General features: G+C 45.8%; 2 long non-coding RNA genes across 2 annotated transcripts; both read left to right on the top strand.

Annotated features, from left to right (window-relative positions):
* Positions 1-391: 391 nt before the first annotated feature.
* Positions 392-8,581, top strand: LOC145431353 (uncharacterized). The gene is made up of 4 exons (XR_013911652.1): positions 392-522; positions 699-972; positions 8,231-8,290; positions 8,467-8,581. It is a non-coding gene; the product is annotated as an uncharacterized LOC145431353 (long non-coding RNA).
* Positions 8,582-11,827: 3,246 nt separating this feature from the next.
* Positions 11,828-12,604, top strand: LOC145431352 (uncharacterized). Its single transcript, XR_013911651.1, has 2 exons — positions 11,828-11,947; positions 12,026-12,604. It is a non-coding gene; the product is annotated as an uncharacterized LOC145431352 (long non-coding RNA).
* The last annotated feature ends 1,389 nt before the right edge of the window (positions 12,605-13,993 follow it).

Here is a 13,993-nt window from a genome sequence, read left to right as displayed (position 1 = left end):
CTTGTGAATTTCACCCAAAATACTTTCTTTTTTGGAATAAATATGTCATTTTTTTGCATCTCACTCTCCTATCTGTGTGTTCGGTCTGTGTGCGTTCATGTGCGTGTGTGCGCTGCGTGGTGACGTAGGCGCGTGCATGTGTGCCCCGGTCACAGCTCCTTTCAGCATGGCCGGAGGTAAGTCACTGCCACGTTGCTCTCAGTTAATCAAAGTTTGTTCGGATCCCAAGCTTCAGTGTGAATACGACCGTACCGCCGCGGTTTTGTTTATCGTTAAGAGACTCATTTGGGATAAGTTTTGTGGAGGACGAGTTCATTAATACACAATTATAATGAGTTATAGCCGAGAACTCGGCTAATATGCTAGCATGCTAAGCTAGTCCGTATCGCTAGCGGCTTGAGAGTTTACTCGCGTCAGTCTCTCCTTTTGTGTAACAGCATGCACCTTTTCTTTCTTCGTCAGGAGAGGGTTACGGGCAGTCGCGTGACACGCACGGATCGAACATGTGTCTCTGTGTTGCAGGTATGGAGATGTTTTTATGTTTTGGAGATGCAGTCTTTCATTTATTGTTCTTATAAGTTGTTTTGATGTTTTTTAGTGACATATTGTTTATTTTGTGCTTTTTGTTTTTTGAGAGTTTAAGTCAATGGTTTGAAATGATTTGTTGTATTTGGTTCGTTACATTAATGTACATTAAGGGGACAGCTCCTTTCAGCATGGCCGGAGGAGAGGGTTACGGGCAGTCGCGTGACACGCACGGATCGAACATGTGTCTCTGTGTTGCAGATGTGCAGTAAAGAGCCAAAGATTCGACACTGTCTCCTGCCTCTTGCTTCAACACCAAAACACAACGCAGAACAGCAGGCGTAACAATTACACGGGTTACATTGGTGCCGTGACCCTTTGGATTCATCAAGCATCGACGTCATCTCGATCACCGTGGGGAGCTCTTCACAATTGCCCTCGTTCCAAGTTGGTTGCTTTTCCTAACTTGTGTGGGACTTTTTGAATGAGCTTGGACATTTAATCTGCTCAATTCTCATCCTGAATAACATTAAGTGTTAGTTAAGAATACTGTGTTTGCTTTTGTACAGTTGCACTATTTGGAATCTTGTTTCTTGTGATTGTGCTTTATTCATCATTATGGAGTCAGCATCTGGTTCAGAGGCAACTGGTGTTCCTGATGGGGAGGTTTCCTCTAATGTTGGTATGGGGCGAGGGTGGTTTCTTGGGGATGGGGTTCAGACACCTAAAGTTGGTGTGTCATTTGCTCCCAAGTTTTGTTCCACTCGTCTCCAGGTTCCCCCCTGTGACATTCAGACCCCGCAGACAGCTGGCAGTGCTGAGTTGAGTACACTCATCTCAGATTTGGCCAATCAGATTGGTCAGTCCATTGTAGCCCAGCTGCAAGGTGATAAGGGGACCAGTATGCCTACTGAAAGCTCTAAGGCTGAGCAGGGACCCCCTGAGCTAAATTTGTCTGGGGTGAAACTCGTCTTGCAATCAGACGTCAAGGAGCCACCAGTTTTCAGGGGTGATGGCAGTGATAAATTTTCCATTCATGAATGGGTTGAAATGATGGAAATGTACTTTGTAAAACGCAACACACCAACAGATCAGCGATCACGTGACATATTGGCTAGGTTGATGGGGAAGGCTAAGGATGTAGTGAGGGTCACCCTACGTCACAACCCCTCACTTGACCATGTCCAGGTTCCTGATTTGATATTTGACATTCTGAAACAGCACTTTAGTGTATTGACTTACTCTTCTATGCCTATGGCTGACTTCTATAACACGAAACCATTACAACATGAGGGAGTGATGGAATATTGGATAAGGCTAAACAATGCTATTGACGCTGCTGACGAGTGCTTGCGTAGGCAGGGGCGTAATGTTGAGGATCCAGGGCGTGAGGTCTCGATGATGTTCATCAAGTATTGCCCTGACCCCATCCTCTTGAACAGGCTCAGCATCAAAGCAGCTGAGGAGTGGACAACCACTGAGGTTCAAGAACGCATTGATAGCTTCCAGCGTGAACTCAGGGCACGCAGTCAGGGCAGTTTCCACACCTCACAGAGGAGAGAGGTTAGCCACAACTGCTCTATTGTGCCTCAAGAAGCGATGGCATCACAGCCTGGGCAGGCCAGTGTCGCCTTGCAGTCTCAGCCTACAGCACCAGCCTCAAACCTTACTTGTCAGCTTTCGCCCACAGCAGCTTGCTTCACTCCTGTTCTAGCTGATGTTTCGACAACCTGTCCTTCTGGGACGTCAGTGTCTTCTTGTCCGGTGCCTACTCCTACTCCTCAGTTCCAACAGTCACCAACGTACACTGTGTCCACTCAATCTAGTCAGCAGTCAGTTGGTTGCGAGCTTGGTTCGACTAACACCCAAGCTTTTGATGTGACTGGCATGCGCGCTCTGATCGGCCTCTTGGATCGCGTGATTGCATGTCAGAATGTGCAGACTACAGTCCCTGCATCTGCACCTTCGCAGCGTTTTACCCGCGGGCCCTTTCTTAAGAAGAGTTGTCAGGTCTGTGGCAACACTGGTCATTCCACTCACATGCACTGCAGGAGAGAGAATCTCTGTCTTGCATGCTTTGCTCCTGGTCATTGGAAAAAGGACTGTCACAGTCGTCGTGAGGGACGGGAGGCCGGGGCTGTCGCGAGGCAGGGTTGGCCTTCGGAAAACTGAATCACCCACACTTGGAGAGGGGCAGTGTGGGGGATGAACCTAATACCCTCAATCATGATGAATCGGATCTCGAAATTCTTTATGTCAACACCTGTTCAACAATGCCAGAGGGATACCGTGTCGTGGTTCAGGGACCAGCAGTAGTGCCTACATTTAGTGAATTGTTCTACACCCAAGTTGCAGTGAATGACAAGGTTAACTTGAGGGGCATGATGGATTCCGGGTCTATGGCTTGCACTATGAGTGAAGAGGCCGAGAAGTCACTTAGAGAGGCTGGGGCTCTTGTGAGTGGACCGCAGTCGGCCGAACGGATTGTGCTGGTTGGCTGTGGTGGGAAGCAGACCCACCCAAAGTGCGTTTATGACTTGACACTTACTGTCCACGGTGTGAAATGCATTGTACCAGTTTTGGTAGTGTCGGGCCAGCGTGATGAGCTCATCATTGGCTCCAACGTTCTCAAGTACCTGATGCGAGTTATGAAACATTCTGATGACTATTGGAAGCTTGTGTCTGTGGGAAGCAAGCACTCGCTTCTTGACTATGAGCACTTCTTGGACATGATGTCGTGCACCACCAGATGGAGGGGTGAGGAGGTTCCCGACAAAATTGGCACTGTGAAACTGCCTCGTGCTGTGACACTACTCCCACGGTGTGAACATCTGGTATGGGGCAGGCTACCCAGCAATGTGCCAGTCTCTCCAGGCAGCACGATCATCGTGGAACCGTGCACCTCTGGGTCTGGGCCGAGAGACGTTCTTGTTGGCCGGGTGATCACATCCATGTGGGGTGATCGGTGGGTGCCATTGAAGATGACCAATCTCTCCTCAAAACCACTGACCTTGAAACGCAACTCGAGGGTTGCTGTTGTTTCATCTTGCCTTGCGGTGGAGGACCTTGATTTCCAGCAGGACTCCTGCAAGATGGCGAGTATGGCCCAGGTACCAGCCAGTGGGCCAGCTGCTACTGAGGCCGACTTGAATGACAGGTTGTGCTCCCTAGGTTTGGGTGATCTTGACATTGACTCATGCCATGCCAGCTTACAATCAAAGAGAGAGCTCGTTGAGCTAATTGAGCAGTATGAGGACATCTTCTCTAGACACCCGCTTGACTGTGGCGAAGCTAGACGCTTTGTACATCGGATCCACCTGACTGATGAACGCCCATTCCGTATGCCTTACAGAAGAGTACCCCCTGCTCATTACCAACAACTAAGGCAGGTACTCACTGACATGGAGGAGAAAGGGATTATTCGCAAATCCATCAGCGAGTATGCATCCCCCCTCGTCATGGTCTGGAAAAAGGATGGCGGATTGCGGATTTGTACGGACTTCAGGTGGTTGAATGCGCGGACTCTTAAGGATGCGCATCCACTCCCTCACCAAGCGGATTGCCTTGCCGCGCTTGGGGGCAATGCCTTCTTCAGCACGATGGACTTAACCTCTGGGTTTTACAACATTCCAATGTGTGAGGAGGATAAGAAGTACACCGCTTTCACAACGCCTGTTGGCCTCTACGAATACAACCGGATGCCACAAGGGCTCTGCAATAGCCCAGCTTCATTTATGCGCATGATGCTGAACATCTTTGGTGACCTCAACTTCACCAGTCTGCTCTGCTACTTGGATGACCTCCTGGTCTTTGCTCCCACTGAAGAGGAAGCCCTGTGCCGGCTCCGAGCTGTTTTTCAAAGGTTGAGAGACAACAATCTCAAGTTGAGTCCAAAGAAGTGTCATCTGCTGCGGAAGTCAGTCAGGTTTCTTGGTCATGTCATCGACCAGACCGGAATGGCTGTGGACCCAGCTAAGGTGGAAGTGATTTCCAAGATGCCAAAGGAGGCTCTAATGGAGAAGGATGGTTGCACTCCTTCTGTGAAAAGGATTAAGTCCTTTTTAGGAATGGTCTTTTTCTATCAGTGCTTCATTCCTGGTTGCTCAGCCATTGCCAAGCCTCTGTTTGCTCTGACGGCTGGTCAGAAGAGGAAGGGACGGACTAGTCACGCTGGGAGGGGTGCTGGCATGTTCAGGAAGTTGACTGCTGCAGATTGGAGCCCTGCATGTGACAAGGCCTTTCATAAACTGAAGGACGACCTCCTTAACTGTGCCGTGTTGGCTCACCCTGACTTTTCACGACCGTTTATTTTGTCTGTGGATGCTTCTCTGGATGGACTGGGAGCGGTTTTATCACAATTGCCTATCGACGGGGATAAGGCACGCCCTATTGCTTTTGCGAGCAAAGCACTAAGCAGGTCACAGCAGAGATACCCAGCCCATCGCCTTGAGTTCATGGCCCTGAAGTGGAGCATCTCTGAAAAGTTCAGCCACTGGTTGAAGGGGCACCAGTTCACAGTGTGGACTGACAACAACCCGCTCGTTCATGTATTGACCAAACCCAAGCTGGACGCTTATGAACAAAGGTGGGTGGCCAAGCTGTCATCCTACAACTTTGATTTGAGGTACATCCCAGGTCGAAAGAATGTTGTAGCAGATGCACTCAGTCGTGACCCCTTCACCTATTCTATTGGTGGGCGCTTGCTTCAGGAGCCCTACGAGCACTTGGTGCGGAATGCAGAAGGTGCGGCGGCTCATGAGGTGCAGGACGCTTTCAGGTTTGGTGTCCAAAATATTCAGGTTGCCCAACAACCTGTTCCAGCTCTGACCTCAGAAGATTCCTACAGTTCGTCGGAAGTCACGGCTACCTTGGTTCACCACGATTACTGGGAAACCGCTGCGGAGAATAGAGCTGCCTCCCTTCTCTACCTTGTTCAGCAGTTGCAACCAGTTGGCAATGATGTACTGCCATCACTTACCTTACATGAGCTGGAGGACCACCAACTTCAAGATCCCGTCATCTCCGCTGTCCTGCCACTCGTAGCCCGCAGGAGGCACCCTTCCAGGCGTGAGAGACATGGTATGGATTCCAGGGCACTGGCCCTATTGAAGCACTGGGAGAGGCTCAAGGTTCGGGATGGCATTCTCTACAGGGAGACGAGAGACCCTGTGAGCAAAACAAAGAGACTCCAGTTGGTGTTGCCAGTGAATTTACGAGTGCAGGCCTTGAAAGGTGTCCACGATTTGGCAGGGCACCAGGGTCAAGTTCGCACCCTCCACCTAGCAAGGCAACGTTTTTTCTGGCCCAATATGGAGAGGGATGTGAAGGAGCATGTTCGGTGCTGTGGAAGGTGCATACTTGCCAAGACTCCAGAGCCTGCAGCACGAGCCCCATTAGAGAGCATTAAGACCTCTGCTCCCATGGAGCTCATCTGCATTGACTTTTGGTCAGCAGAGGACAAAAAGAAGCGCTCTGTTGATGTGCTTGTGGCAACTGACCACTTCACGAAAATGGCCTTTGCTTTCCCGTGCAAGAATCAGACTGCCAAGCAGGCTGCCAGAAAGTTATGGGACTGTGTTTTTTGTGTATATGGTTTCCCTGAGCGTATTCACTCAGACCAAGGTCCCAGCTTTGAGAGTGAATTATTTTCTGAGCTTCTGCAGATTTCGGGCGTTGCCAAGTCTCACACTACGGCTTATCACCCTATGGGCAATGGGGGCACGGAGCGGTTCAACCGCACACTTGGCAACATGCTGCGAGCTCTCCCTCTCAGAGCCAAACAGGAATGGCCGCAGCAGATTCAGACATTGACCTTTGCTTATAATGCAACTGTTCACGAGACTACTGGATATGCCCCATTCTACTTGATGTTCGGCCGTGTCCCACGACTACCGGTCGACGTTATGTTCAAGTCTGTTTTGCATGATCCCATTGTGGTGGACTTTAACGGCTACTCCAAGCTTCTTCTGTCATACTTGTCTGAGGCTGCCAAGATCGCCCGGGAGCACACCAGCAATGAGCAGGAGCATCAGGCTCGTCAATACAATAAGAAAATCAAAGGTGTGTCTCTGAACGTTGGGGATCGCGTCCTGCTTGCCAATAAAGGCGAGCGGGGCAAGAAGAAACTTGCAGACAAGTGGGAGCCTCAGGTTTACACTGTTGTGGAGAGGCATCCCAGGACCCACATTTACAGGATCAGTGACTCTTCAGGCCAGAGTAAGGTTGTACACAGAAACCTTCTGTTGGACGTGAGTTTCCTTCCTGTCCAGGATTCGTTGGGAAGTCAGTCCCTAGATTTTTTCTCCAGTGAGGGGGATCTCAGTGATTGTGGGGATCTGGAGGACCCTGGCAGTCTAGAGACAGAGTCTACCGCAGCAAGGACTTCCTTGTGGGTCCTTTCGGATTTGAGCCATGGAGTGGATGTGGATTCTGTGGCAGGAGAGCATGCCTCACAGTCCACGGATCGTCAGCATGGTTCATGTGATGGTGCGGATGTGGACAATGCCCTACCTGACTCTCAGACTTGCACAACGGACATTCCAGCAAGCCCTGCTGGTCAGGCCCAGCACTTTGCTCTTCCTACTCCGGTTGACTGTTCCGCTACCTCTGATTCGACACAGTCTGGCACAGATTCTGTTCCAGGTGCCTGTCATGGGGACGCTGTTGTTCCGCAGACTGTTCCTGTTTCTGGTTCAGACATCAATCAGACCTCTGGTCAGCCGTATACTGAGCAGCCATCCAACTTGCCAAGACATGACTCTGACCATGCCAATGTTCGAAGCAGAGTGGTTACCAGAGCAGGTCGGGTGGTAAAGTCAGTCAACAGGCTGATAGAAAACATGGTCCAGAAGCCTATTACATGGGGCCTGTTACCGCCACGGGAGGCTCGGCCTCTGACATAGACTGTTTTTTTGGGTCATCCCATTGCGTATTATGAATGTGTTGTACTTGCTTGAGGCATCATGACACCCACCCTGGGCGTTTTTATGGGACCACGTTTGACGAGGTGTAGGCTGCACCTTTGTGTTCTGAAAGGGTTGGAGGCCTGATCAACCTATCCAACTTCTTTTAATCCATTTATGGATAGTTTTTAACTGAACTATGGGATAAGATCCTTGGGTTACCTGTTCCGGAGGTGATGGTAGTTCAGCGTCGTTGTGCCTCTTGGTACTGCAGTACCATTCAGATGTGTAGTGATTTTGGTGAAATTCAGGGGGGGTGAATGTAACATATGTGTTAAACACTTGTGAATTTCACCCAAAATACTTTCTTTTTTGGAATAAATATGTCATTTTTTTGCATCTCACTCTCCTATCTGTGTGTTCGGTCTGTGTGCGTTCATGTGCGTGTGTGCGCTGCGTAGTGACGTAGGCGCGTGCATGTGTGCCCCGGTCACAGCTCCTTTCAGCATGGCCGGAGGTAAGTCACTGCCACGTTGCTCTCAGTTAATCAAAGTTTGTTCGGATCCCAAGCTTCAGTGTGAATACGACCGTACCGCCGCGGTTTTGTTTATCGTTAAGAGACTCATTTGGGATAAGTTTTGTGGAGGACGAGTTCATTAATACACAATTATAATGAGTTATAGCCGAGAACTCGGCTAATATGCTAGCATGCTAAGCTAGTCCGTATCGCTAGCGGCTTGAGAGTTTACTCGCGTCAGTCTCTCCTTTTGTGTAACAGCATGCACCTTTTCTTTCTTCGTCAGGAGAGGGTTACGGGCAGTCGCGTGACACGCACGGATCGAACATGTGTCTCTGTGTTGCAGGTATGGAGATGTTTTTATGTTTTGGAGATGCAGTCTTTCATTTATTGTTCTTATAAGTTGTTTTGATGTTTTTTAGTGACATATTGTTTATTTTGTGCTTTTTGTTTTTTGAGAGTTTAAGTCAATGGTTTGAAATGATTTGTTGTATTTGGTTCGTTACATTAATGTACATTAAGGGGACAGCTCCTTTCAGCATGGCCGGAGGAGAGGGTTACGGGCAGTCGCGTGACACGCACGGATCGAACATGTGTCTCTGTGTTGCAGATGTGCAGTAAAGAGCCAAAGATTCGACACTGTCTCCTGCCTCTTGCTTCAACACCAAAACACAACGCAGAACAGCAGGCGTAACAATTACACGGGTTACATTGGCACAGAAGAGGAAAGAGTTGCTTGCTGCAGGTTTGAATAAGAATGATCCGGAAGGTCAGAAAGAAGTGGAGATAAGAATGGAAAGATTTAAGACCACTTTGAAGAAAGGAAATCTCACTCCAGAAGACTTGGCAAAGGCAGAACAAGCTATTCTTCAATATGCACAACAACAGAAATTTACGACTGAAATGGCTTTAATCCGCAATGGCCTCAAAGGAGTCTCTAAGGGAAATTGTCTCTATAAACTTGATCCAGTGTTGGATGCAGGAATCCTCAGAGTGGGTGGCCGATTGAATAAAGCAGCCATGCCTATGGAATTAAAGCATCCTGTAATTTTGACAAAAGATATGCATGTGTCAACACTGATTTTACGCCATATCCATCAAAGGTTGGGACATGCAGGAAGAGCACACATGCTGTCAAAACTAAGACAAAATTACTGGATACTAAATGCAAATTCTGCTGCCAGGAAAATCATCTCTCGTTGTGTCACGTGTAGACGCAACAGAGGAAAGTTTGTTGAACAAAAGATGGCGGATCTGCCTGAAGAGAGAGTCCTGCCAGACATAGCCCCATTCACAAATGTTGGAGTGGACTATTTTGGACCTATAAGTGTTAAAAGAGGACGAAGTCTCCTTAAAAGGTATGGAGTTCTTTTTACTTGTTTCACCAGTCGTGCAGTACATCTGGAGATTGCATGTACACTTGATACAGACTCTTGTATAAATGCTGTGAGGAGGTTCATCTGTAGACGAGGCCCAGTTTCGACCATCAGATCTGATAATGCTACAAATTTTGTTGGGGCGAATCGAGAGTTGAAAGAAAGTTTGACTGAGCTAGACCATGCCAAAATTCAAAAGGCTTTTGTTCAGGATGGCATGAAATGGAACTTCAACATCCCAGCAGCTTCTCACCAAGGCGGTGTGTAGGAGCGTCTCATTCGTTCAGTAAAGAATATTTTAGCCTCAGTTCTTAAGGAGCAAGTTCTGGATGATGAAGGACTCCACACAGTCTTCTGTGAGGTTGAAGCTATAATGAACGACAGACCCATTACTAAAGTTTCAGATGACTCAAATGATCTTGAAGCACTGACACCCAATCACTTGTTGTTGCTGAAAAATAAACCAGTTTGTCCACCAGGACTGTTTCATCCAAGTGATTTGCATGTCAGGAAAAGGTGGAAACAGGTACAGTACATGGCAGAGTTGTTCTGGAAGAGATGGCTTTCTGAGTACCTACCTTTGATGCAAGAAAGACAAAAATGGATGAGGACTAAAAGATGTCTTATACCTGGAGATGTTGTTTTAATTGCAGACGCTACAGCTCCAAGAGGATCATGGATGATGGCGAAAGTCTTAAATGTAAACCAGGATGCAAAAGGCTTGGTGCGTTCTGTGAGACTACAAACAAGGACCAGTGTTTTGGAAAGGCCAGTGACAAAACTTATTTTGCTACTGGAAGCCTCATCGTGAAGAAAATCATCAATGAAAATTAAGGATTTGTTTAAGGGAATAGCTCCTCCTTTTGGGACTTTAAAGTAATTGTGATAGTATGCACAATTAGGGGCCGGAGTGTTGGAGCTATTTGTTCTTTATTTTTTATTATTTTGAAATTAGTTAAAGTTTGTTAGTTTATTTATATTTTGGGGTTTATTTGTCGGTTAATATTTTGTTTTAAATGATTTGTTTGTTTGTTGTTATTTTGTTAAATTAGTCAGTAAGAGCTGTAGGGCCATTTTGTTTCTATAAATAAAGAGACTGGTATAGGACCAGCATGCATTGGGGTGGGCCTATGGTTGTTTTTTTACCAGAGCAGGAGAAGCAGTAGGAAGGATCTTGTTATTGCTTGCCAAATGGATAAATAAACCAAAATCAAAACTCTCAACTAAAAGGTTTGGACAATGGACTTCTTTTGCCTGCGTACGAAATATTACCTCAGTGCAGCAGTGGCTTGTGGACTTTAAGTTGTGGGACGTTTGATCATACAAAAGTAAAGGAATTGCCACTACACTGGGTTTGAATTAAAAGATCCCTGGGTAAGCTAATGGCTACCTTTTCTGCAGACAGAGATAACACTTGCGTCCGTGTTGTCTATGTTTTTTGTGGCGTTCCTCAGGGCTCGGTTCGCTTTTATTTTCAGTGATATGCTGCTACTCAGCCAGTTCTTTTACCGTATGGGCGTGCTGCCCCTAGTTAAAATATTATACTCATATTTCTAGGAATACAGGATTATTGCAGTTCTTAAAGCATAGACAGACAAAATGAGAGCATTTTGCTTATTTTTTTAAGGGGGATGGACGTTAAAATAGATATTTAGCCATAACACTACAATATATTCCCCACAAATCAAAGTCCAACATTTTCTTTATTTAGTTTTAATCAGGAAACAAAAAACAGGAGTAAAAATAATAATCTATTGCTCCTAAAACAGTAACAGTTATAATATTCATCTAGCATTGCATATAGTATTTTTACAACTGCAAGCACTGCTGGAAATGTTGCCTCACACACTCAGTTAGGTATGCTTATGTCCACATCACTATCCAGCAACATTTGTCACCAACAAATGGACACAGCTGGAATGAAGACAGAAACAGCTGCTAACATTTTTCCATCCTTTTTTCCTAGAATTCTATGATTTCTTCCAAAATCATGCTCACATTCCCACTGCTACCTGTTTTTGTAATTACAGTGGGGCCAGTGAGAGCCAGAGATTTTCCTTGTTTGAGGTGACCAAATACTTATTTTCCACCCTGATTTACGAATAAATTCTTTACAAATCCTACCATGTGGATTCATGGATTTTTTTTTCACATTCTGTCTCTCACAGTTGAAGTGTACCTCTGGTGCAAATTACTGACCTCTGTCATCATTTTAGGTGGGGGAACTTGCACAATCGGTGGCTGACTAAATACTTTTTTGCCCCACTGTATATGCTTTGTTCAATTGTCACCATGTAATGTATTATGATAAAGTCAGGCACAGGCTGTTTGCAGAAGTGGTTAAAGGATAGGTTAACAAATCGTTAGAAGTACCGAACAAAGTGATGGTAATTTATATGAGAATACTTTTACAGATATATGCTGATTAATGATTAATTGATTATCTGCCATTACTACCTCCTGCCATGCAGATGAAAAACAAAACACTTTCTGTGTGATAACTGAAAGTGTTTTGTAATAACTGTCTTTTTTTGTACCTGATTTTCACTTACAGCACAGAGGCATATCTGACTGGAAGAACGCTGTGTACAGTGGTTGTGTGACTGGAGGAGCTATTGGCTTTTGCGGTATGTAACTTACTTTGTTAACTTACATTACAGCAAATTTATGCATTTTGTCCACGTGTTTATTTTTCTGTTTTGCAGCTGGTCTGAAGGCTGGTGTTTATTCTCTGCTGCAATTAAACATGACTTGCAGTGAAGCTCTATGGAGTGGCTCGATGGACAAAAACATAAATATTACACATGTGGCCCAGAGAAAGAAGACTCGCGTTGTGAGTTTGCTAACCCTGATGTTTCCCTGCACATCAAGGATTGCTGTTAAAGCAGAATTGAAGTGTACTGTTCAAACACAGGGATTTTAAGTGGCACCATAGTGGGTTAAAACAAACAAACAAACATAAAAAAAAGACATGTCGGTTTTTCCTGTGACTTTCATATTGTGGACAGTTAGAGCAAGGAATGCCAATTTCTCATGGTGAATCTTCAAAGACAGAGCAGAGTGGGTCTGCTTCAGTGGCGCACTGATCAGGTAATGAAAGCTGAACTTGTGTGAATTTCACTCTGGGTCTGTAAAAACTCAGATGAGCAATGTTCTGCCTGTAAAACATTGGTTTGATGTGTAAGTAACTAATCCACACCAGGATTATTTATAATAAAAGAATTTTTTTTTAAATTGTGGATTTACTACTTTTCCTTGATTATTAAAGGACTACAACACCCAAACTAGTCATTACCTTTGCTTTAATTTTTCCTTTTTTTATTATAGCGATAGTCTTCAGGAAAAGTTCTCCAGGCTTCTTGAAGGACATTCAATTCAATTCAATTCAATTCAATTCAATTCAATTTTATTTATATTGCACCAAATCACAACAACAGTCGCCTCACAGAGCTTTATATTGTACAGTAGATCGTACAATAATAGATACAGAGAAAAACCCAACAATCAACAATATGACCCCCTATGAGCAAGCACTTTGGCAACAGTGGGAAGGAAAAACTCCCTTTTAACAGGAAGAAACCTCCGGCAGAACCAGGCTCAGGGAGGGGCGGTCATCTGCTGCGACCGGTTGGGGTGAGAAGGAAGACAGGATAAAGACATGCATTCAAAGCTCTTCTTTGGATGTTGGCTGCCTTTCCTTCCCTTCTCTGTCAAGATGATCCCACTATTCACTAATGTTGAGGTCCAGGGTTTGGGGAGGCCAATACACAACTGATAGCATTCCATAATGTGTTTTTCTATTTGAAGATGGTGGTGTTGTAAATGCTATTGTATAATTACGTTAGCACAATGGTGATAGGAAGTAGGGGTGGGTTTTAATAATCGATTCATCGATTAAAATCGATTCTGGATTGGATAACGTGACATTGATTCATTAAAATCCTGAATCGATTTTTTTATATAAATGTATTTTGCCCAAAATTCCAGAATCTCAGGTGAAACGTCACAAAATTTTGACGACCACCAAACATTTAAAACAGTAAATGAGAGCAGGTACACGGCTTCTGCACAAAGACGTAAACACAAAGCGCGACCCGCAGATCAGAATCAGTGAGATGTGGCCTTTCTCACCCGACCGCACGGACACGGTCGGGGCTGAAAGCTGACAGCTCGCTGATTCTGATGTTTCGGCGGGTCCGCGCTTTGTGTTTACGTCTTTTTTGCACTGATTCTAAAGCTGTTAGTTTGATCTCTCTCCAAACAATATTGACCAAACCAGCAGCAGCAACCCTGTTCGAACATAAGAGTGTCCATAAGTGCACGTGGCACCAGGACGCTCTAGGCCGTAGAGTGATGTAGGACACATGTAGCTTTGGAAGATGGGTGCAACATTGACTGTCCAGCTCAGCTCAAAATTCAGTGTTTAGACATTTTCCTAGCTCTCCCATCTTCTTCTTCTTCATCCTCCTCCTCCCTTGGTCTCCTCCTCGAACCGCCTGGTACTGGGTTGGGGGGCAATAGCACAGGAGCATCCTGGCCATTGTCTCCATCGTCATCTGTGTCACTATCAGGAACACTTTCAGTGTCGCTCTCAGATCCCTCATCTTCCCACCACCTGATTTCATCAATAATTGGATCTTCTTCTGCTACATTATTGTACACGGGTTGTTCTA

This window comes from Astatotilapia calliptera, chromosome 10, assembly GCF_964374335.1.
Source record: "Astatotilapia calliptera chromosome 10, fAstCal68.1, whole genome shotgun sequence".
Taxonomy (NCBI): Eukaryota; Metazoa; Chordata; class Actinopteri; order Cichliformes; family Cichlidae; genus Astatotilapia; species Astatotilapia calliptera.
This window is presented reverse-complemented; position numbering and strand designations above follow the sequence as displayed.